The 22114-nt window shown below is 36.3% G+C and overlaps 1 protein-coding gene across 8 annotated transcripts in view; it reads right to left on the bottom strand.

Moving 5' to 3' along the window:
• Positions 1-22114, bottom strand: part of GRIK1 (glutamate ionotropic receptor kainate type subunit 1) — a 403736-nt gene that overhangs the window by 163987 nt on the left and 217635 nt on the right. The window lies entirely within an intron of this gene.

Below are 22114 nucleotides of genomic sequence, written 5' to 3'. Positions count from 1 at the left end.
GAAGTCCAAGTGAAGCTATCATCCTCAGCAAACTGATGCAGGAACAGAAAACCAAAGACCACGTGTTCTCATGTATAAGTGGGAGCCAAATGATAAGAACACATGGACACGTAGAGGGGAACAACACACACTGGGGCCTATTGGAGGACAAAGGATGAGAGGAGGGAGAGGATCAGGAAAAATAACTAATGGGTACTAGACTTAATAGTTGGGTGATGAAATTATCTGCACAGCAAACCCCCGTGACACATATTTACCTATATACAAAACTGTGCATGTACCCCTGAACTTAAAATCAAAGTTTTTTAAATTATTTTTTATTTTTTTAAAGTCCAAGTGGAGAGGCCAACTGTGAAATTAGATATATCAGTCTGGATCTTATGGGGGAGAAATTGGGCCTAGACATAGAAATTTGGGAGTCATCAACATAAAGGTGGCATTTAAAGCCATGAGACTGAATGGCATCACCTAGGAGTATGTGTAGATTTAAAGAGGCAGATGGGTCGCTTGAGGTCAGGAGTTTGAGACCAGACTGGTCAACAGGGCAAAGCCCCATCTCTATTAAAATACAAAAATTAGCCAGGCATGGTGGCGGGCACCTGTAATCCCAGCCACTCAGGAGGCTGAGGCGGAGAATCACTTGAATTTGAGAGGCAGAGGTTGCAGTGAGCCGAGATTGCACCACTGCACCCCAGCCTGGGTGACAGAACAAGACTCCATCTCAAAAAACAAAACAAACAAAAACAGACAGAGACTGGAGTGATGCAGCCAGAAGCCAAGGAATGACTGAGCCACCAGAAGCTGGAGGAAACAAAGAAATGAATTTCTCCTAGAGCCCTCAGAGAAAATAAGACCCTACTAATACCTGGATTTCAGGCTTCTGGCCTCTGGGATCTGTGAGAGAATAAATTTCTGTCGTTTTAAGCCACCATCGGTGGTAATTTGTGATGATAGACACAGGAAACTAATGCAGTATCTCAATTGTCTTTAGGAAGTTTTCATATTGGTCACTTATAATTACTGTGTTTCTTTTCTCTTTGTAAAATGCTATTTTATTCAGTTCTTCAAATAGCAATTTTTAACTCTCTAGCATGATTTTTGCAAATATGGCACAGAGCTGTACTGTACAACACATTGAGTTTTTTGTTTAAGGTATTTTCCTATTCAGAATGTGACAGGGCCAAGATACTGTATATATTCTAATAAATCTCGCTTGCTCCCTTAACTAACTTCTGTGTGCCTGTTGTGACCATCTGTGAGGTCATCCAGGAAGAAAGGTAAAACCACTAGCTGACAGTCAAGACATGGAAAGTGTTTGTAGTGTTGACTCCTGTTTTGCATTCCTGTGGAATAATAACCATTCCAGAAGCTATCAACAGAAAACAAGATGGCAGTTTGATCTATTCCTTTGCTGATAGCTGCTCCTTAAATATACAATATTCTATTGCCTCTCTTTATTGCCACATCCATAATTCTAGTTTATTACATCATAAGCAATTTACTATAGGCCTATATTTACTGCACCTTTAATTCCAAGGCTATAGATTTAAATTCTAGGATTCCCTTAGATAAATGCTCTCTTCCTCACTCAGCTTTCCTGTTTTTGATTTATCTTTGGAGCTTAACACATTCTTGGTAAAGATCTCATGCTGGATGGATTTGGATGGGAAGCAGGTGTTTCTTGACCTGATGGAAAGTGAATGGACAGAAGAGATTGAATTTTTACCTTTCAGAAAGTCTCAGCCAATAACAGAGTTGTGGTTAAGAACAAGGACACCTTCAACTGCAAACTGGCTCTGACCCAGTCTGCTACAAGTGTCTTCAGGTATTGGTATCCTTTGAGGAGGGAGAATGGGGTTTGATGTCATCCTTGAGAAAATAACCACATCCAGGCTCACTCTTTGATGCCTTAAAGAGATTTGCATTAATTCACCAGGAATGGCCTTTGAAGAATTAGAAAATATGGAGCAAGGAATTATGGATGTACTTCAGAGGGCAGCTAGTAAGAGAAAGGCCGTGGATTATGCACAGTTTAGTAAATACTACTAGTAATTTTCCTTAATAAATTTGAGTTGCACCATAAAAACTACCCAAAGCCAAAGTTACTCTTATTCCAGTGTTATTCAATACTCAGTTTAACTCATAAAACATTATTAGCCATCTATTAATGTCTAAGAGTGTGCTAGGAGAAGTGGAAAGTACAAAGATGAAAGATGCTTGCTTCCTGCCCTCAGCAGAGCTTCTAGTCTTTTGGGACACGTCGCATTACTGGTGTAGAGTACAGAAAAAGAAAATAGGTATAGCAGTCAATTATTCTATCAACAAAGCAAAAAGCCTGCTTTTTGTCTCCTCCTATGTGGAATCTTTCCTGATTCCTCCAGCCAAAGGTGAACTCTCCCTTTCTTTTGGTAGCATAAAATCTACTACATATTTCAAGGAATTTATTTTTGTGTAAAATAAGCCTACATCCTGCTCTGCCTGTTCCTCGAAGATCGGGACAGCATCTACCGAAATGTGCCTTCTCTTTCAGAGCTAAATGCAGTGATTTGGTTGTAGTATGTTGGCCCCAGTAAATGGTCCTTCAGTTGAACTTATTCTCCTCCTTGTGCCTTCACACTATGCCTCACAAAGTAGTTTGTTCTGCCCAGACAGAGGCCTCTGAGATAGGCAGGAAAGATGGAGGGTGGTTATTGAGGTCTGTAGTGAGACTGCTTGACTTTTTCCATTACTGCCTTTTTAGTGATGATTTCTCACTCTCTCCCAACAATCACGGCCCATTGTCCCCAAGCACTTTCAAAGCTTACTTTTCATCAGGCTGCCAGCCCCTTAATATCATGGAGGTATGGCTCATCTCCTGTTCAACAGCAGATTTTAGGCAAGAGCCAGGAATATTGCCAAAGAATTCTTGCCAAACTTTCATTCTTATGAAAGTCTGATCCCTTTAATGTCTCTTGAGAGCAGTTATAGTTTTAGCTTTTAACATCTCATTTAAATGACACATATTCACACTGAAGAGCTCATGATTCTATTTATCTCCTTATTAATTAAATGAATGGAACAAAACAAGTTCACAACCTGTGGTTCCAGGGAAGCTATGTTATGTGTTGCATCCCAATTTTCTAGTTTTCTTCTTCCGTATTTCTGTTATTTCTCAACCTGAAATTTCTTGCTGAGAAGAACATATTGCTGTTAAAGATTAGAACTGATGTTTGAAGCCAAAATAAATGGAGGTTCAGAGCTCCCACAGAGCAGTATCTACCAATGTGTGTGCATAGATGTTGCCCATGAGATCTTATACATTAAGAGAGTTTAGTGGTCAAATATGTTTGGGAGGCACTGCTTCATTTCGTCCTTCTTAAAAATTCACACCATACAATAACATTTGTCTCTCAGAAGTCCTGCAGCAAAGAAAACAATTTGAGTGTTTAACTCAGTATCTCCCAAATTCATCTGATGACAGGACAGTGTTCCTTGTAACTGTGACATACAGTAGGATTGTTGTCTTAAGAAACACATTTTGAAAAGTTTGATCCATAGATCTACTCTCTTTGGGACTGTCTAAAATAATTTGCAGTCTCAAATATTGTTTTTGAAACAATATTTTCATTTTGTTCATTTTAATGAAAATGAAATGAAAAGTTAGACATCGTTTCTTGATCAGAAATACGACCTTTAATTATGACACTACTTTTAATCTAATTCATATCAGATTTACATCATCAAATCTTAGGTCATCTTTTCATTTACAAAAATACATAAGCATTAAGATGGTCTGTATGTCTACGAAAAACAGCATCTTTTTTTAATCAATCATATCTCACAGATAGGTTGCAAGTAAGGTGCATGTCCTTGACATTTAATGTAAATTTTTAAAATGCATTTGTTATATTCTTTTCTCTCTCTCTCTTTTTTTTTTTTTTTTTTTTGTGACAAAGTCTTGCTTTGTCACCCAGGCTACGTTGCAGTGATATGGTCTTAGCTCACTGCAACCTCTGGCTCCTGGGTTCAAGTGATTCTCCTGCCTCAGCCTCCTGAGTAGCTGGTACTACAGGCATGTGCCACCACACCCAGCTAGTTTTTGTATTTTTTGTATTTTTGTATTTTTAGTGGAGATGGGGTTTTGCCATGTTGGCCAGACTGGTCTCGAACTCCTGACCTCAGGTGATCTGTCCTCCTCGGTCTCCCAAAGTGCTGGGTTTACAGGCATGAGCCACCGTTCCTGGACTCTTCTTTTTCTTTCTTAATATTTTCCAGTTGGTTTTTAAAACATCTCTGTATTATTTCTAACTGTTTCAGTATTTGAAAATTTAAAAAAAAATCCTTTTAATGACATTATTCATTTACTGATTTTAAAAAAGTATACAAAATGATACATTAGGCAACAACAGTGTTGTAGAACATCTAAAAAGGTTACAGAATCTTAGATGTAAGCATTTACATATTTACCACGACACTTTTCCTTTAAAGTGTCTGACTGAAACTCTGTATTTATTATTGTCTGTAAGTTACCCCAGAATCCAGAAGGTACTTGTTACTAATACCTTCCTAGATTTGCTCTCAGTTTCATTCTAAGATCCAACACTTTAAAATGAACTGAGAGTTTGCATTGACGTGAATAATGAATGAGTTCGATGAAAGTTATTTCTCAGAGAAAATTTCTTTGTGAAGTAGTTAAGTCCCAGATGAAGACAGAAAAGCTGGACTAATACAGATATCCAAGAAAGCTTCCAGTTGACCAAAAATAAAGGGCAGTTAAACGTCATATCACAGAGGGATCTGTGTTCAGAATGCTGCAAATAAGACCTTTTGGGAATACACACCATTTATTTTTAAAGTAGTAGCATCTGAAAGTCCACTTGACTGCTCAATGCATATATTTTTAAATCTGCTGCACTCTGTGAACTCCCACAATGGACAGTCAAGGCTTTTTTTTTTTTTTTTTAGACGGAGTCTCGCTCTGTCGCCCAGGCTGGAGTGCAGTGGCTAGGTCTCCACTCACTGCAAGCTCCACCTCCCTGGTTCATGCCATTCTCCTGCCTCAGCCTCCCAAGTAGCTGGGACTACAGGTGCCCGCCACCATGCTCAGCTAATTTTTTGTATTTTTAGTAGAGACGGGGTTTCACCGTGTTAGCCAGGATGGTCTCAATCTCCTGACCTCGTGATCCGCATGCCTTGGCCTCCCAAAGTGCTGGAATTACAGGCGTGAGCCACCGCGCCCGGCCTATTCAAGGCATTTTACTTTCTGGTGTTTCTGATGTGTGTGGAGACATTTTTTATTCCAAATAATTTTATTTTAAAAGCACACATACAATTATAAATTGGGTAATACATTGAAAGAAAGGGGAAAAAAACAAGACACAACCATAACACTGTGAAATAATCACTATTAGCACAACAGTTTGGTGAATTTCCTTCTATTCTTTTCCTACACATACCTCAATTTTCTCTGAAATAGTTAAGATGACTCTATACGATTTTCTTTCTTTCTTTTTTTTTTTTTTTAGACAGTGTTTCACTCATGTTGCAAAGGCTGGACTGCAATGGTACTATCTCCGCTCACTGCAACCTCTGTCCCCTGGGTTCGAGCGATTCTCCTGCCTCAGCCTCCGGAGTAGCTGGGCCTACAGGCATGTGCCACCACACCCAGCTAATTTTTGTGTTTTTAGTAGAGACAGGGTTTCATCATGTTGGCCAGGCTGGTCTTGAACTCCTGACCTCAAGTGATCCACCTGCATTGGCCTCCCAAAGTGCTGGGATTACAGGCATAAGCCACCATGCCTGGCCTGACTCAATCCATTTTCTCCTGTCATTTTCACATAGGTATCTCTTCCTGAACATAATCCAGCTTTTTAATGGCTGCTTAGTATTTCATTGTCTAGATATGTCACAGTTTTCTTAATCCACCCCACTTTTTTGGGTAAGTTGTTGTCAGTTCTTCACTATTATATATTCTATTATGATTGACATTAAGCATTTTTCGTGTTTTTACTTGGAGAAAGTAAAATGCCTTGTAATTATGAAACATAAGGTATAAACAGTTTAGGCTTTTATTATATAATCCTACATGGACCTGCAGAAGTGAAGGTTGAACAAATTTATATGTGCATGCATTCACCATGTGGAAATGCCCAACTGAATTGCAACCTCCCTCAGAATCTGTATGATTTTAGGTCAATTGTATTATAGAAAATATTTATTATTGCTTCAATTTGCATCCCTTTGATTACTGAGTAGTTTAATTTTAAAATTTGTTTGCTACCTACTTATACATCTGTAATTTTAAATCACTTGTTCCTCCTGTCTTTTGCCTTTTTTATATCCTGAGAGATCATTGTTTTTGTTATTGATATGTTACTTTCTTACTCATAATGATATAAAATGGTCAGTATTTTTTATTGCAAATATTTTCTCAGTTTATTATTTACTTCTTAATGTTGATTAGTTTTTTGGGCAGAGAAATGTTTACATTTATAATTACAAATATATTAATTTTTTCCTGAAACATGAAACATTCATAGTAGTTATTACTATTTCTGGTTCTTTCCCTTCTGAATACATGCGTGGATTGTACCTGACCTGGGGTTGGTTGGGGCTGTGTGCCTAGCTCTGTCCCATGACTTGTGAGCAGAAGTCTCTGGTGTCACTTCCTGGCCAGAGAACTTCACTACTAGTGAGAGAATTCCCAGACCTCTCTTCTGTTTGCCTCTGCCCAGTGACTGCTCTTTCAGCCTGGGACGTTCGTTGGAGCAGAGCCTGCAACAGACTCACTACAGTCATTTCAGCAAGAATCCATCTTGTAAGCCTCTATTTTAAACCTCATTTTTTTTTGTTTTTTGTTTTTTTGGAAGAATCATTTGTTACAGTAACAGAATCTAGCCTATGAGGGACTGTTGGAATTCAAAATTTCTCCTCTGCCCACATAATTGATAAATATAATTGATATTAGGGTTTTTAATAAGATTTTTGTGTTTTCATCATTTAGCTCATTTAATCCATTTGAAATACCTTGATGTGTGGTATTAGAAGAAAGGCTAGTATAATTATATACGCAATATATAATTGTATACCACATGCTGTTTATAATTTTACATATATACATATACCTACACACATATATGTCTATAATTTCCTACTGATCTGTTATACCACCTTTGTGACATAATAACTATCATATAATTTAATTTCTGGACTCTTCTGTTCCATCCATCTGTATAGTAACATCACATTGTGTTAATACTGGTTCTAAAACTTGCTGGGTAAATGACTCTTTCTATAGGATACATTTACTTTTCTTTTTTTTTTTTTGCGACAGAGTCTTGCTCTGTCGCCCAGGCTGGAGTGCAGTGGCGCGATCTTAGCTCACTGCAACCTCCGCCTCCCGGGCTCAAGCAATTCTCCTGCCTCAGAGTCCCGAGTAGCTGGGATTACAGGTGCCCGCCACCATGCCCGGCTAATTTTTGTATTTTTAGTAGAGATGGGGTTTCACCATGTTGGCCAGGCTGGTCTTGAATTCCTGACCTCAGCTAATCTTGAAAAGATTTGCTTATTCACTGGAATTTTGTTGAGAATATCATTAAACTTATAAATATTTGGGGGAAACATTGTTTTAAATTCTATCTTTGTATCTAAGAACATGGGCACATTTATATTTACATCAGGATATTTATATTGATCAGTTTTATTTTATAGTTTTCAAAAACAAAATCATACAATATTTTTTCCTAGGTATTTTGCAGGTTTTTTTTTTCACAATTGAGTTTGATCTTTTATAATATGTATTTTTTGTTATTAACTTAATTTTATGTGTGTGTGTATTTACAATGGCTCACCTTCTCACATTATGAAATACTTTAATTTCCTCTTTATTATTTTGAATTTTCTCATAATGTAATACTCTTCAAGTATTCATTACTTCTGTTTTGTTTACTGCATTGGTTAGAACTTTCAGAGTAAGAAAATGACAATGGGTCATCTTATTTTGTTCCTAATTTAAATATAAATGCCATTACTTATGGTTTGGAAGGCAGATTGAAATAAATGCTATATTATTAATTTAATATAATATAATAAATGCAAATTAAAATAAATATTATTTATACTCATGTCTCAATATGCACTGAATTTTATTAAATGTTTTTCAGAGTTCAATTTGCCCTTCTAATGAGTTATTTCATATGAATACAATTCTTTACATTAACTCATCCTGGCAATTCTGGGATAAACTGTATTTGATCAGTAAGAGTTTTTCTTTCAATATGCTGCTGAAAGTGATTTGTTGATACTTTATGTAGCATTTTGCGTTTATTAATAAATTAGATTTGATATAAGCTTTCTTATTTTGTGTATTGGCCTTGTCAATTTTGTCATTAGGTTATCTAAGCTTAATAAAATGTGAAGGATAACTTTCTAATGATTTTTATGTCCTGGAAAAGTATAGAAATTCCATTCAGCTTAAAAAAACTGATCAGTATAACTGTGTAGCTCTGAATGCTTCTATCAAGAGTTCTTTGATCAAATGAAAAACATTTTTCTTTAGTTATTGATATTCTTGAGTAGACTTCGAGAATTTATTTTGGACTGTTACCTATTTCAATAAGACATTATTTTAATTATTGTTTATTTTAGACTATTATCTATTTCAAAAAGATACTATTTTAATTATTTTTCATATACCTATTTAAATAATATTATATAACAATTATTATTGGAATTTAAATTGTTATGCTACCATTTTTTTATTTCAACTTTTGCCTTTCCCTCCCTCTCTCCCTTATTTCCTTCCTTCCTTCCTTCCCTCTTTCCTTTTCTCTCCCTCCCTCCCTCTCTCCCTACTCCCACCAACTACCCTCCTTCCCTTTCTTCTTTCCTTCCAGCAGTTTTATCTACTTTAAAATTTAAAGAGTAACCCATTCTTGGATTGATGCCTTCCTATTTTGATTTTTAATTCACTTATTTGGTTTTGATTCTTGTTTTGAATTTCTCCTTATTTACTCATATTTAATATTTCTTGATATATTTCTAACTACTTGAATTAAATGCTTAAGCTATCATATAGTTACTTCAGTGTTTTTTTAACTCAACTTCTTAAAACATGAGGTAGAACATCAAGCACATTCATTTTCACATTATAGTCACACATCATGTAACAATTATTTTGGTCAGTGACAGACTGCATATATGAAGGTTATCCTGTAAGATTATAATGCCATATTTTTATGGTACCTTTTCTATTTTTGGATATATAAATACTTACCATTCCGTTACAATTGCCAAAAGTATTCAGCACAGTAACATACCATACACGTTTGTAACCTAGGAGCAATAGGCTACACCATATAGCCTAGATGTGTAATAAGCTACGATGTTTGCGTGACAAAATTGCCTAAGGATGCATTTTTCCAGAATATAGACATGACTGTATTTTTTCAGGCAATAACAAGATAAATATCTAGTATAAGGAAGCAGTAGCCCCTTCCCTTACAATAGACACCATGGAATCTTTTTGTCTTTTTGAGAGATTAGCAGAAAATAGTATCAATGTGACTTTTATGGGTCTCTGCTTCCATGCAATCTATACTTTCTGTCATTTTAGCTGTTGAAATTTATCAAAGTATTTACCCTTTAAAAAAATTTGTTAAAGCATTGGGTTTGTAGATTTACTTCTCTATGTAATTCTGGTTTATTTCACACTTTTTATTGTGGGTATTTACATTTTTATTTTACAGATATTTTAAAGTGCACATTGACTCAAAACTTAGACATATTTTTAAGCTTCAAAAGTTTCAAGATTTTGTAAATTTTTTCTAATGAAAAACAAAGTAGCTCAAGTATAACACTGCAAGCAAAAACAAAACTTGTGAAATTTTTCTTTTTTGAAAATAAAGAATAAAGGAGAAAAATAATAATTTAAAATTCTACTACCTAGAGAGTTAATGGTATTAAGATTTGGGTGTATTTTCTTCCAATCCTGTTTACTGTGTGTATTTATAAATATGGTGTGTGTATATATACATATACACACATATAAATATGTATATGTATGTGTGTGTGTGTGTATACATATTTATCACACACACACACACACACACACACGTATGTGTCCTGGAATCATATTGCATATAAAATGTTGTATTTTTGTATCTTTTTCTTAATGACATTTTCATGTTATTTAATATTTACTCAAATATAATTTTAGTGATGTACAATATTCCACCTAAAAACACAAAAGTTTATTTATATAACTCTATTGCTAAACATTATATTCATTTCCAATTTTTTGCCATAAAAATAGCATTTCAATGAATAAATTCTTGTGAATAAAATAGTATTGGTACATCTCTTTGTTTCCTTAGTTCTTTTATACAAAATTATAACATATTATGAAGAACAGGTTCATTTTTAAGGATCTTGATACCTATCACCTAATTGCCTTCTAGAAATATTGTATCAACTTACATGCCTACCACAAGTGTATGAAAGTGCACATTTCTCTAAATTTCCAAGTATTGTAAATAAAAAGAAATCAACTTCTTAGGAAAAAAACTTCGCAATTTATGGTTATTTAAATTCATATTTTGTTGATTATTAATGAAGCTGAACGTTTTTCCACAATGATTTTATTGTGTTTTGTTGGATTGCTTCTTTGTTAGTTCCTAAGTCTTTGTCTTGCCCATTTTGAATGTTCATATTTATCTTCTTTTGCATTTATGCATTAAGGAAAGAAAGGATCTTCGAATTATAGTTGCACATACTTTTTCTAGTTTGTAATGTCTTGTAGCTCCATTTGAACTCTTTTTCTGATCATGACACTTTTATAGTTTTATGTAATTCAGTCTGTCTTCTTATAGTAAAGATATTCACCACTTTTTGGAAACTGTTTTTTTTTCTTCCCACTCATGCTTCTATACCATTGTTCAGATTGAGGTAAGAGTGGCCTCGTTATGCTATGTTGACAGCTGAGTGTTTCAACATGTGCTAGTGTTTCTCTTGCTGGACTTTTGTACAAGGACCAACAGTAAATGAGTCTGTCTCTCTTCAGGTACCCAAGCCATCAGACTTAAAGCTGAGCAGCTGTCAGCACACTGCCTTTCATCATATTGATTAGAGAAATAGAGGGAGCTACATCCAGTGATAAGAGTGAAGGAGGTGCAGAGAAGAGCACAGATCTAAAACAAAATTCTTAATGGGCTTCAGGTCTCTCCTTGTTATTTCTGGAGTCCAGCCGCATTCTTGTCCTTGCATCTTAATATCCATATCATACATTCTCTTTTTAAACTAATTTGATTTGGATTTTTGTTAAATGCAACCATAGTTTTAACTGATATTTTATTTTTCATTCTTGTAATGCCTATAGAATTATTCTCTGCTCTAAGATCAGAGAAATATTGCCTCATATTGTTTTCCGCAGATTTAAAAATATTTACTGCTGTCATACATTTGGAATTTATTTTGGGGCATGGCATGTGGCAACAATCTTTGTTTTTTGAAATAGGTAACTGATCATAAATACATTAATAAATATGCCATAATAAAACAAACTCTAATTGTGGAAATTTAGACAAATTGAATAGTAAATCTTGATTGGGGGTTAAGATACACTTCCTAAACTCTTTAAGCTTGGCTATGAAGGATGTGTGAAATTTTGAGACGGCAGAAATGGAGAAAGTACATTCTAGGCAAAGCACTAGAAAAAAAATCTTTGAAATTTGGAACATATTGACTATTTTGGGATAGATATTTCTGGAAATACAGCTGAACGTTTCCTCTGCCATTATTTTTTTTTGCTCCAGCTGTACAGTCTTTGGTGTAGCACCTCTTAATTTGTATTGCACTAATTTGTTTACATTAGTCTGCCTTGCTGAGCTATAAGCCTGAACTGTCTTGTCTTTATAGTCTCAGCAACTGTACACTGCATACAACATAAGAGGTGATCAATTAATGTTTATGAGCTGGATGAATAAATGAGTGTATGTTTCAACTGGCAAGAAGCAATGGGAAAATAGCTCAGAGATTTTTCCTAGAATATTAACATGATCTAATCTGTATTTTAAGCAGGTTATTCTTAGTTATAACTCCATAATATATGCATAGAGTATCTAACTTTTTGCTCTATTATATTTCATGGTTCTTTTCAGACAAGTGAGGTACAGTTAGCTCTTTACACACTTCTTACCGTGATTGTCTCTGGTATATCTAAGGTTGTGTCTCTTAAGTCCAAAGTATTAACTAAGAGTAATGATGGATCTTAATATCAAATGCTATAATAAAACTTAAAAAAGTGTAATTTGTGTGAATCACCCAAAAGGGACATTAACCAGGAAAAGCAACAAGAAACGAAAACAAGGTGTATTTTCAATGTGGATGACATCTCTGGTTAGCAACGAGGGTTACTGACCTGGGACTGAGTGGCTTTCCAGGGATGCAGGACATTTGATGCTAAAACCAGGACAGTAGGTCACCCTGTAACCTGACCCATATGAACATCTTTGGCTTCACTGAGAGTAGGTGGATATTTGTGGGCAGGACTGGGTAGTGCCACCTGAATGCACTGTAATAAATTTTATTCTTTCTAAGATGCAAATCAGAGAGCACCTCAGGCAATGTCATTGCAAGGGCTGGGGAAAGGATTCCAAAACCCAGCTGTAAAATTACCTCTAGCTGTAAATACTTTTTTATAGCTTTGATTCTAATTTCCCCTGAGATTCTTTATAAATCAACCGATCTCTTTGTTCCTCAATTTTTTTAACTTACCAAATGGGGATGATAACATTAAATGAGGGCAATCAGAGTTATGATAACGCTAAATGATTGAAAGCATTTTGTAAGCATCGTGTCAATGTTCTTCCAATACCTAATCTTTCAGAATGGAAATTAGTTGGAGAGTTCATTATTTTCATTAGAATTCAGAATCCAGCTCCCCATAGGACAAGGAACAGTGAATTATAGCATGATATTGGATGAATTCTTAAATGATCTGGGGAATTGAAGATCACTGACCAACTTATGTCTCATAAATGTCCTGTAGGGTTGGGTTGAAAAATCCCTTCCCATTGCTACATAATTCAGGGTTGTTCAGGAATGTGTGTGTGAGTTACACTGGCTCACACTATGCACCATAATTTGAGCTACAATTGCACTCAACTTCATAGCACACGGGGATTCACTAGTGACTGCCGATGGTCAGTCTGCTGAGTTAGCAATTTCCCCTAGGACTATCATAATCTGCTGACGCAAGGCAGCTCAAGGTGGAAAGGGACTTACACCATTCTAAATGTACTAGGAGGAGAGATGAGAGGCCAGGGCTGGGACTAGGGTGAGTCAAGGAGGCATTTACCTTGCAGGTACAATTTAAACTTGTGCCAAAATATTTAGTAATCAAGATAAGTAATATTTTAATGTGATATTTAAAATCAGATTAATGCAAAAATATATGGGAAACAAAATATCTAAATTATGAGTGAAGTCAGGATCCAACACTGCACTTGCATGTGGCTCACATCACTTGCCTCTCTCTAATCCTGAGCCTGCCAAGAACCAGACTTAGAGAGTTAGGGCTGTAGTCACATTACAGAGTAGCCTTCTCACCAGTGTATGTTGGACCATCTAGAATGTAGTATTCTACTTCTATGGTGAAGTAGAAAAATTACAAATGCTTCCCAACACACCCCTTTCTACCTAAGAGTAGCTTAGACACTAAAAATATTTCTAAAAATATAAATTGGTACTCTGTACGTGTCAAGCACAACGTTAAGTTCTTTAAATATAGTATTATTATAATCACTACAATAAATTACTGTACAAGATAGATGTTGATATGGTTTGGCTATGTCCCCACCCGTATCTCATCATGAACTGTAGTTCCCATAATCCCTGTGTGTGGTGGGAGGGACTTGGTGGGAGGTAATTGAATCATGGGGGTGGTTACCCCTAAGCTATTCTCATGATAGTGAATGAGTTCTCATGAGATCTGATGGTTTTATAAGGGACTTTTCCCCCTTTGCTCAGCACTTCGTGTTTCTGCCACCATGTGAAGAAGGACATGTTTGCTTCCCCTTCCACCATGGTTGTAAGTTTCTTGAGGCCTCTGCAGCCATGCTGCACTGTGAGTCAATTAAACCTCTTTTTGTTTTAAATTACTCATCTCAGGTATTTCTTCATGGCAGCATGAGAATAAACTAATACAGTAAACTTGTACTTGGACAGTGGGGGTGCGGGGTGCTGCTATAAAGATATTCAAAAATGTGGAAGCAACTTTGGAACTGGATAACAGACAGAGGCTGGAACAGTTTGGAGGGTTCAGAAAATGACAGGAAAATGTGGGAAAGTTAGAAACTTCCTAGAGACTTGGAGGCTCAGAGACAGGAGGATGTGGGAAAGTTTGGAACTTCCTAGAGACTTGTTGAATGTCTTTAACCAAAATGCTGATAGTGATGTGGACAATGAAGTCCAGACTGAGTTGGTCACAAGTGGAGATGAGGAACTTCTTAAGAACTGGAACAAAGGTGATTTTTGCTATGCTCTAGCAAGTAGACAGGATTTTGCTTCTGCCCTAGAGATCTATGGAACTTTGAACTTGAGAGAGGTTGTTTTGGGTATCTGGTAGAAAAAATTTCTAAGTGGCAAAACATTTAAGAGGAAGCAGAGCATAAAAGTTTGAAAAATTTGTAGCCTGACGATGCGAAAGAAAAACTCATTTTCTGGAGAGAAATTCAAGTCCACTGCAGAAATTTGAATCAGTAATGAGGAGCTGAATGTTAATCACCAAGACAATGGGGAAAATGCCTCCACGGCATGCCAGAGACCTTCACAGCAGCCCCTCCCATCATAGGCCTGGAGGCCTAGGAGGGAAAAATGGTTTTGTGGGCTCCTGCTCTGTACAGCCTCAGGACGTAGTGCCCTGTGTCCCAGCAGCTTCAGCTTCAGCTGTGGCTAAAAGGGGTCCAAGTACAGCTCAGGTCATGGCTTCCGAGGGTGCAAGCCCCAAGCCTTGGTGGCTTACACATGGTGTTGAGCCTGCAGGTGCACAGAAGTCAAGAATTAAGGTTTAGGAACCTTCACGTAGATTTCAGAGGATGTATGAAAATGTCTGGATATCCTTTGAGAATAAAACAGCTGATGTGCATAATCAGAAACTCTCTGTTATGTGGCATTTTAGTGCTCAGTGCCTTTGCACTCCTTAGCTCAACTCTTACTGTTCAAAGATACCCTTTAGGAGGGTGTCCCTTCTGCAGGGAGAAGTTGTGAAACAATTTCTTTAAAAGTTACACTGTGCAAAAATCACAGTGACATTTCTATTGCATTTGCACTTTGCTTCAACTTCTGTTCTAGTCAAAATAGATTTGACTTTGAAGATATAGAAATGCACAGAATTCATGTCCTTGAGTCAGTAGTTACAGTAGAAAGGGGTGTGTGTGTGTGTGTATATAATATGTGTGTGTGTGTATATATATATACACATATATAAGGTTGGTGCAAAAGTAATTGTAGTTTTTGCCATTGAAAGTTATCTAGATAAAAGCTTTTATAATTATGTACTACTTAATATATATATGTACTACTTTACATATATGCCTTTAATCTAGATGAAATTTTTTTCCTTAACAATAGTGTAATTTACAAATTTTTCTGTCTTCAGCTATCACTCACCTAAGACTTGAGGAATCATTCTCTGAGTCAATTATAAAAGCAATTGATAAGGCAAGATCCTAAAACTTCTGGGATTTTCCATCAATAAAGTAACTTTTAAGCCTTAGAGAGCAGAGCTTGTTCATTCATTTTCATCAGTTTTCACATTTCTTTGTCAAAAATGTAACTCTGTAAAATTAGGGCTAAATTCCTTGAGAAGAATTTAAAACACATAGGTTTCAAATATTCAACTAAGCCTCAAAGAAAGAAGAAAGAAACATGGGCTCATAGAGGTGATTTTTTTTTTTCTCCAGCCAGCATGGTCATCATTCCCTGCCAGGCATCTCAGCTTTAAAAACTCTGCAGCATGTCTCTATCCTCTTTGACAACAGCTTCTGTACATTATAAAAATCCCATTATGCATATTAAGCAACGAGACTCACTGTTTCCCAAGGGGATCAGTTTGAATTAAGCTTTCTAATCGAGAGATATTTCCCGAAGGACCAGTTGGCATGATTCATGTTCAAGGCTACTATGCAGTTTGGCCCTCTCCCTTTTATTAAGGGAAAAAGGCTATTTATCTTGATTCACTTACATAATACATTTCATAGACTATAACATATTTCAGAAATACAGGTTAAAAGCTAATCACGGTAAAGTCATTTCTGAATTTTCCTCTCTTTCATTTGAAAAATACTTTTAAGTAGGAAAGGGACCCAACCTGCTCAGGACTTCATTAAAATTTGAACTTTGTAATTTCCAATTAGATTTCTTCTGATCATGCTTTCACGCTGATAAAAGAAGAAAATTATTTTTCCAGATAATAAATAAAGCCCCTGCCATGTCTCCACAATCCCTGAGCCACAAAATCACTATTGTTAGACCATCATGTTTTTTAAAACACTGTGCACATTTTTCTCAGATTATTATTTTATTTTATTGTTTCACTGTCTTTATAAAATATGACTTACTTTATTCTGCGCTGTCTGCATCTATGAACACATTTTCTTATTTACAAATTAGTACCAGATGTAGCCTATCAGCCTCTCTCTGATTCAGAAAAATCTTGCTACCTCTTATTGCCTGTTCCAGTTAATATGTCCTTGGGGTATAGTCTCTCCCTACCAGGCACTAGATTTAGCTTGTTCATTTGAAGTTAAGTGATAGAGCAACCAGTTGCATGTATGTGTATATATGTGTGTGTGTGTGTGCTGCATATGTGTATATGTGTATATGTATACATCTCAATGGCATATGGAGCTCATCCAACTGAGAAAAGACTGAAACTTCCGAGCAGCATCTGGACTAGCTGGCCAGCTCATGGAGCTTCAGTTTATAGCAGTCGCCTCTTCTACTTCCCCTGCTGGAACACCCTTACTCAGCTTCGATCACCTCCGTGAGAGATTACTGAGTGCTTCCTAAATGTACACACATGCTCCCCAGAAATGTTGTTACAATTCACACCCCGATAACATTTCAAGGTTTCCATCCTTCTTATGAAGCTATGCACCTTTATTTTATACAAGCAGATAAAACTGAAAGAGTTCAGGAAATGTCACCACAAACAGGCTCCTTTGATAGATCCCCCAAAAGGAATGCAGTGGTCTAGAATCCTCTCCCTGAGAATCTCATTAACCAGGTAAGATTAGACTCCTATCACAGGAGAGGAGACTGGAGGTTGACCCCACTGCCAGACAGACTTTGTCTCAGGCTATCACCTATTCTTCTGAAGGCTCATTCCTCTTTCCCCAAAATCATTTACTCTGCCCTAAGTTGCCTACATCCCCCTCCCTTCTCCCCTATGAAGAGGGTATATAAGCTGCTAGAGCTCATGGGGTTATTGAACGCTCACTTTTCTTTCCTGTGGTGTCCTTGAGCATGTAAAAATCTGCATATCTTTTTTTCCTGTTGATGTGCCTGTTGCCAGTTTGTTTCATAGACTCAGTTATTGAACCCTCAGAGGGTAGACAGAAGGTTTTCCGTTTTTCACAGACATTTATTAGATAACCGCATGATAAAAGTCAAAGCTTTGGGGAACACTATGGATGAAAAGGGCAGAGAAAGACTGCAGTGAGAGACCAGCCGCTTTCTCTTACAAGTTCACAGCAGGTTACACCCACAGTGGCTCAGGGCTGTAGTGGGGGGATCTGTAAATCCTCCTTTCATGAAAAGGGCCTTAGGAAGCTGAATCGATAATAGGCAAAATGAAAAAATAATGCAAGTAACTAAAAAGAAATCAACTGACAATAAAAAGAGAATGAATGAGAGTAGCAGGAGAATACATACAAAAAAAAAAAATAAAGGAAGCAGAGGTACGAAATAGGCAGATACTATGTTCCCTAAGTTTAAAATGTACAAGCCAACAAAAAACTACCTTAGAAGTAGGGTGTCCCAGGATCAACAGCCTGTAAAATCTCTGACTGCAATGAAAAAGAAACTCTACTTATTGAAGTCTAGAAAAACTATACAATGTTTAAGTCTTGGTTTGGGGCCCCTTCCATCTACCCTTCAGTAGTCTCTCCTGCATCTCGTTACCTCTAAATGTCCATGCCTTCCTCCTGAACTACTCTTGTTCTATTTCAGGGAATGTAATAGACAAACTCAGGGTTGCATGACACTCATGGGTACAAGGCATTTGGAGAAAGAATTTTTCCACAATAAAATTATTAACAATGTATTTCCTGTCGATGAAAGGAAGAAAATTCTTATTTCCTAAGCAATTTGGGTTTCTCATAAGGACCCTTTGAAAATTAGGTCTTATTAAAATAAATCTCTGACCTTGGAAGAGCTTGAGTATGCTTACCTCTGTCATAACGTACCCTGCGATATGCTGCCTTCCCTGTGATCCTCACTGATAATGGATGCTCTAATTAGAAGAAGGACATTGATCAAGGCAGAGATGACTCACAGCAGCTTTGTGGTCACTTACTTCTAAACAACAGCCTGGTTGGAGGGTATTATCATAAAAATTAAAAAATTTAAAAAAACTCCAAAACTAATACTTTTGTTTTCTTTTTTAGCCACTGTAAACTAAGATTAGGTGGTAGTTGAACGATTTAAAAAATGAAAATACATGCTGTTATGTACATTATATACAAATTATATGGAGAATCAGAAAACAAAAATATTATTAATTTCCTATCCATTTCCCACCAATCTATTCTGCTATTTGCCATTGTGCTCTTTTCTACGCTACAACCACATAAGAAGACAAAGCAAAGAGATTGAATTGAGATTTGCTAAGAAACTAAAATCAAGATTTTATGTCTAAAAAAAGTTTAGAAATATATTGAATGAAATGTTAGTAGCAGTGAATTTTAGGAAATTTGATCATAGAAGATTTGTAATTTACTATTTATGTCTATCTCAATTTTAAGTTTTCTTCAGGAAACACTTACTAGTGGATAAAAAGATACTGAAAAATATTTGGGGCCAACACAGCAGCTGACATACCTGTAATCCCAGCACTTTGGAAGGCCAACGCAAGAGGATTCACTTGAACCCAGCAGTTCAAGACCAGCCTGGGCAACATAGGGAGACCCTATTTCTACCAAAAAAAAAAAATTATTACTCGCTAAAATTTATAGTTTGGAAATGCTATCCTTTAAATGAAGAAATAGATAAATTCTAATTCATTTCTTTGATTCAAAATTTGAGAATGCTATTTTCCAGTAAATAATTAAAAGCCTTAGCTATTGGAATGTAATTCTCATTATAAAAGCATCTGGAATTGAATCTTAACTGTTATAACTATTAAAACTATTTTTAAAAGCACATTTTTATAATTCAGGTTTTCATCATGCTTTACAGATTTAGTAAGCTATTGGGCTATATTTACCTTCCGAGTAGTTTTAGAGTAATTGTCCCCAAATTTCTCTCAAGAGAGGAATCACAGAACATGAGGGAAAGGAGAGCTTATTGAAACAAATAGAAAAACAGACTGTCAGGATTTCCAAGTAAAGCACTTAGAAATTTGCTTTGTCTTGTTTGTTTTAATATACTTCCAGTTGATTCATATCAGAGATGTTGGGAAACCTATTTTAGAGTGCAACTTTTCTAATATTAGGTAATTTTCTAAGTGTAGTCACAATTAATGCATATGGAACAATGGACCAGCCTTTAGAAATCTTCCTGGTGATGGATAATGGAGTTACTGCATTCCCGTAGTACAGGAGTACATTTTTACTCATTCTTTTTTTTTCTTTTTGGAACTCCAACATTGTTTTTACTCTATCTATACTTTCTAAAGCTAACACAAGCAGCTCTAAGCAAAGAAACTAACTACCTTTTCTTTCTTAGTATTACTCTTGATTTCACTGACGTGTAAATTCAAGCAAATGTTAGAAAACACAGTTGATCCATAGTCTTATCCTGCACTTTCCATTCATGAACCAATGTAATCAACAAGAATATTAGCCCAGGAACATTATGCCCAATTGGTTTGAAATGTTGTGTCCTCTTTTAGAGATGTACATATATAATTTTTATAAGATTCACTTGGGCTATGTATATGTAGCAGGGGACAGATTTAATATGAATACAACCACAACTACAAAATCGATCATCATGGCCAAGTAATTAACCAGATAATTCCTTTAGCACGACATCAGTCAAAATGGTTGTTTGAATGTCCCAAATTTTGCAGCTGATTCATTTTTATGATGTGGAAGATGAGAATGAAATAATTCCCTGTGGGGCAAAAAGCCTACATCACTGGTGTTTCCTGTGTTGTAGGTGAGAGTTAGGTCAGGTGTCTGAGATACGACTGTTGTTGGGCAATTATCAATCTGGCAGGATTCATTTCTTCATCCACTGAGGGCTGTTCCTATATTTGGAAATCCATACTCTCATCTTCATTAGTGAATTCTAAAGCATTGAGTGAAAATAGCCTGCAATCCCCCTATTTACAGCTTTATAGAAGTGTTAAAATATGCAAGAACTGGGAGTCTTAAAGAGGGAAGCCAAACGGATTCTACAACCAAATATGGGAGAGATGTTTTATGATACTGTTGACTTCTTTTTAAAGAATACATTAAATTTTCTTTGGAGGCTGCATTTGCACAGTAATGATTTAAAGATACTTAGCTCACATTGATGAAATAAATGCTTTCCCCAGTGGTGTCGAACAATTTGATAGAAGAGCATATGTCCTGTAATTCCTGGGCATAATAGAGTCTGAATTAAGGGGCTAAGTAAGTGCCGCTTCTCACGTCCTTGCTTTGTGGGAGCATGTAATCTTTTCTTAGTGTATGTTTTGTTTTCTCAATTAGAGTTTCTTCCTTTTCTTGGAGGTCATTTAACACGGGAATTTGATACTCAATCAGTGCTTAATTTCACTTTCATATTTTTATCATTGACTTTAGTTGAATTCCTTTACAAAGCTACTGAAACCTTGGTCCCTTTGCCACCTAAAACACACACACACACACACACACACAACAACACTCTACTGCCACATAGGATGTTTAAAATTAGTAATTACAACTTTTCTGAGAGTCTACTCAGTCAATGCTCTCCCCAGCTGGAGAAGTGCGTTCTTACTGAATGCTCAACTGCAAGAGATTGCGAACAAGGTCACCATCTCCAACAGCATTTCAGTAAGAAACAACCAAAACCACAGCCAATGCGGTGAAAAGTGACCCTTGGCACATGCTCACAGATCATTGCTAGTAAGTAAACATTGGAGAGTAAGCAACAACCTGCCAATTCTTATATTCCTCGTTGGGGAAAAGGACAAGTGACTCGCTGTGTTTTATGTTTTTAAACTTTCAGCTGTCTTCCTTGGCAAAAAGAATATAAAACCACCAGGATGATCTTTGATGGCTTTGTGGCTGAGTGAGGCAACAAGCATATACGTTATTTAAATACAAATGGATTGATAAATCCACATATCGTGCTGGAGCTCAGTGTGAGGCAAGCAGCTGTTTCAAATCCCACCCTCCTCTTCCCAATAGTTTATAGTAGAAAATCTGAGCGACTGCATACCACCAGGTGTAGCCATAATGTAGTCCTATTAGAACCATAGCTTCATTGTCGGAAACTTCATTTAAACGTCCATAAAACCATCCTGATACAAAGAATGAACTGTAATAGCTTATAATTATGAGAGTGCATAAAGTATGCCTCACAACCTATTACAAAGCCATAATTTTAGCATAAAACCATAAACCAGGAGAACAAAACTTGAGGACTTCAAAATAAAATTACAGCTTTTGTAAAGGCTCAGTAGAGCATACCTTTTTTCTCCACAATAAATGATTGTCTCGTCTGCCTCCCACACACAAAACAAGGGTGGGTTTCTGATTTTTCAGACTTTACACTTCAGTACGCTCCCAAAGGTATCTTACAACTAGAGCATTAATACATTTTCAAAAGGGATTTTAATGCCCATTAGAATGAGAGCTGGTTCAGGTGGAAAGACAGATAGTATTCACTCACGTCAAAATGGGGAAAATAGCAGGAAAGGCTTTTGTGCTTGGTCTGCTTAAAA

The sequence above is a fragment of the Chlorocebus sabaeus genome, chromosome 2 (assembly GCF_047675955.1).
Source record: "Chlorocebus sabaeus isolate Y175 chromosome 2, mChlSab1.0.hap1, whole genome shotgun sequence".
Taxonomy (NCBI): Eukaryota; Metazoa; Chordata; class Mammalia; order Primates; family Cercopithecidae; genus Chlorocebus; species Chlorocebus sabaeus.
Note: the sequence above shows the minus strand (reverse complement) of the source record. Positions and strands in the feature narration are given on the sequence as shown.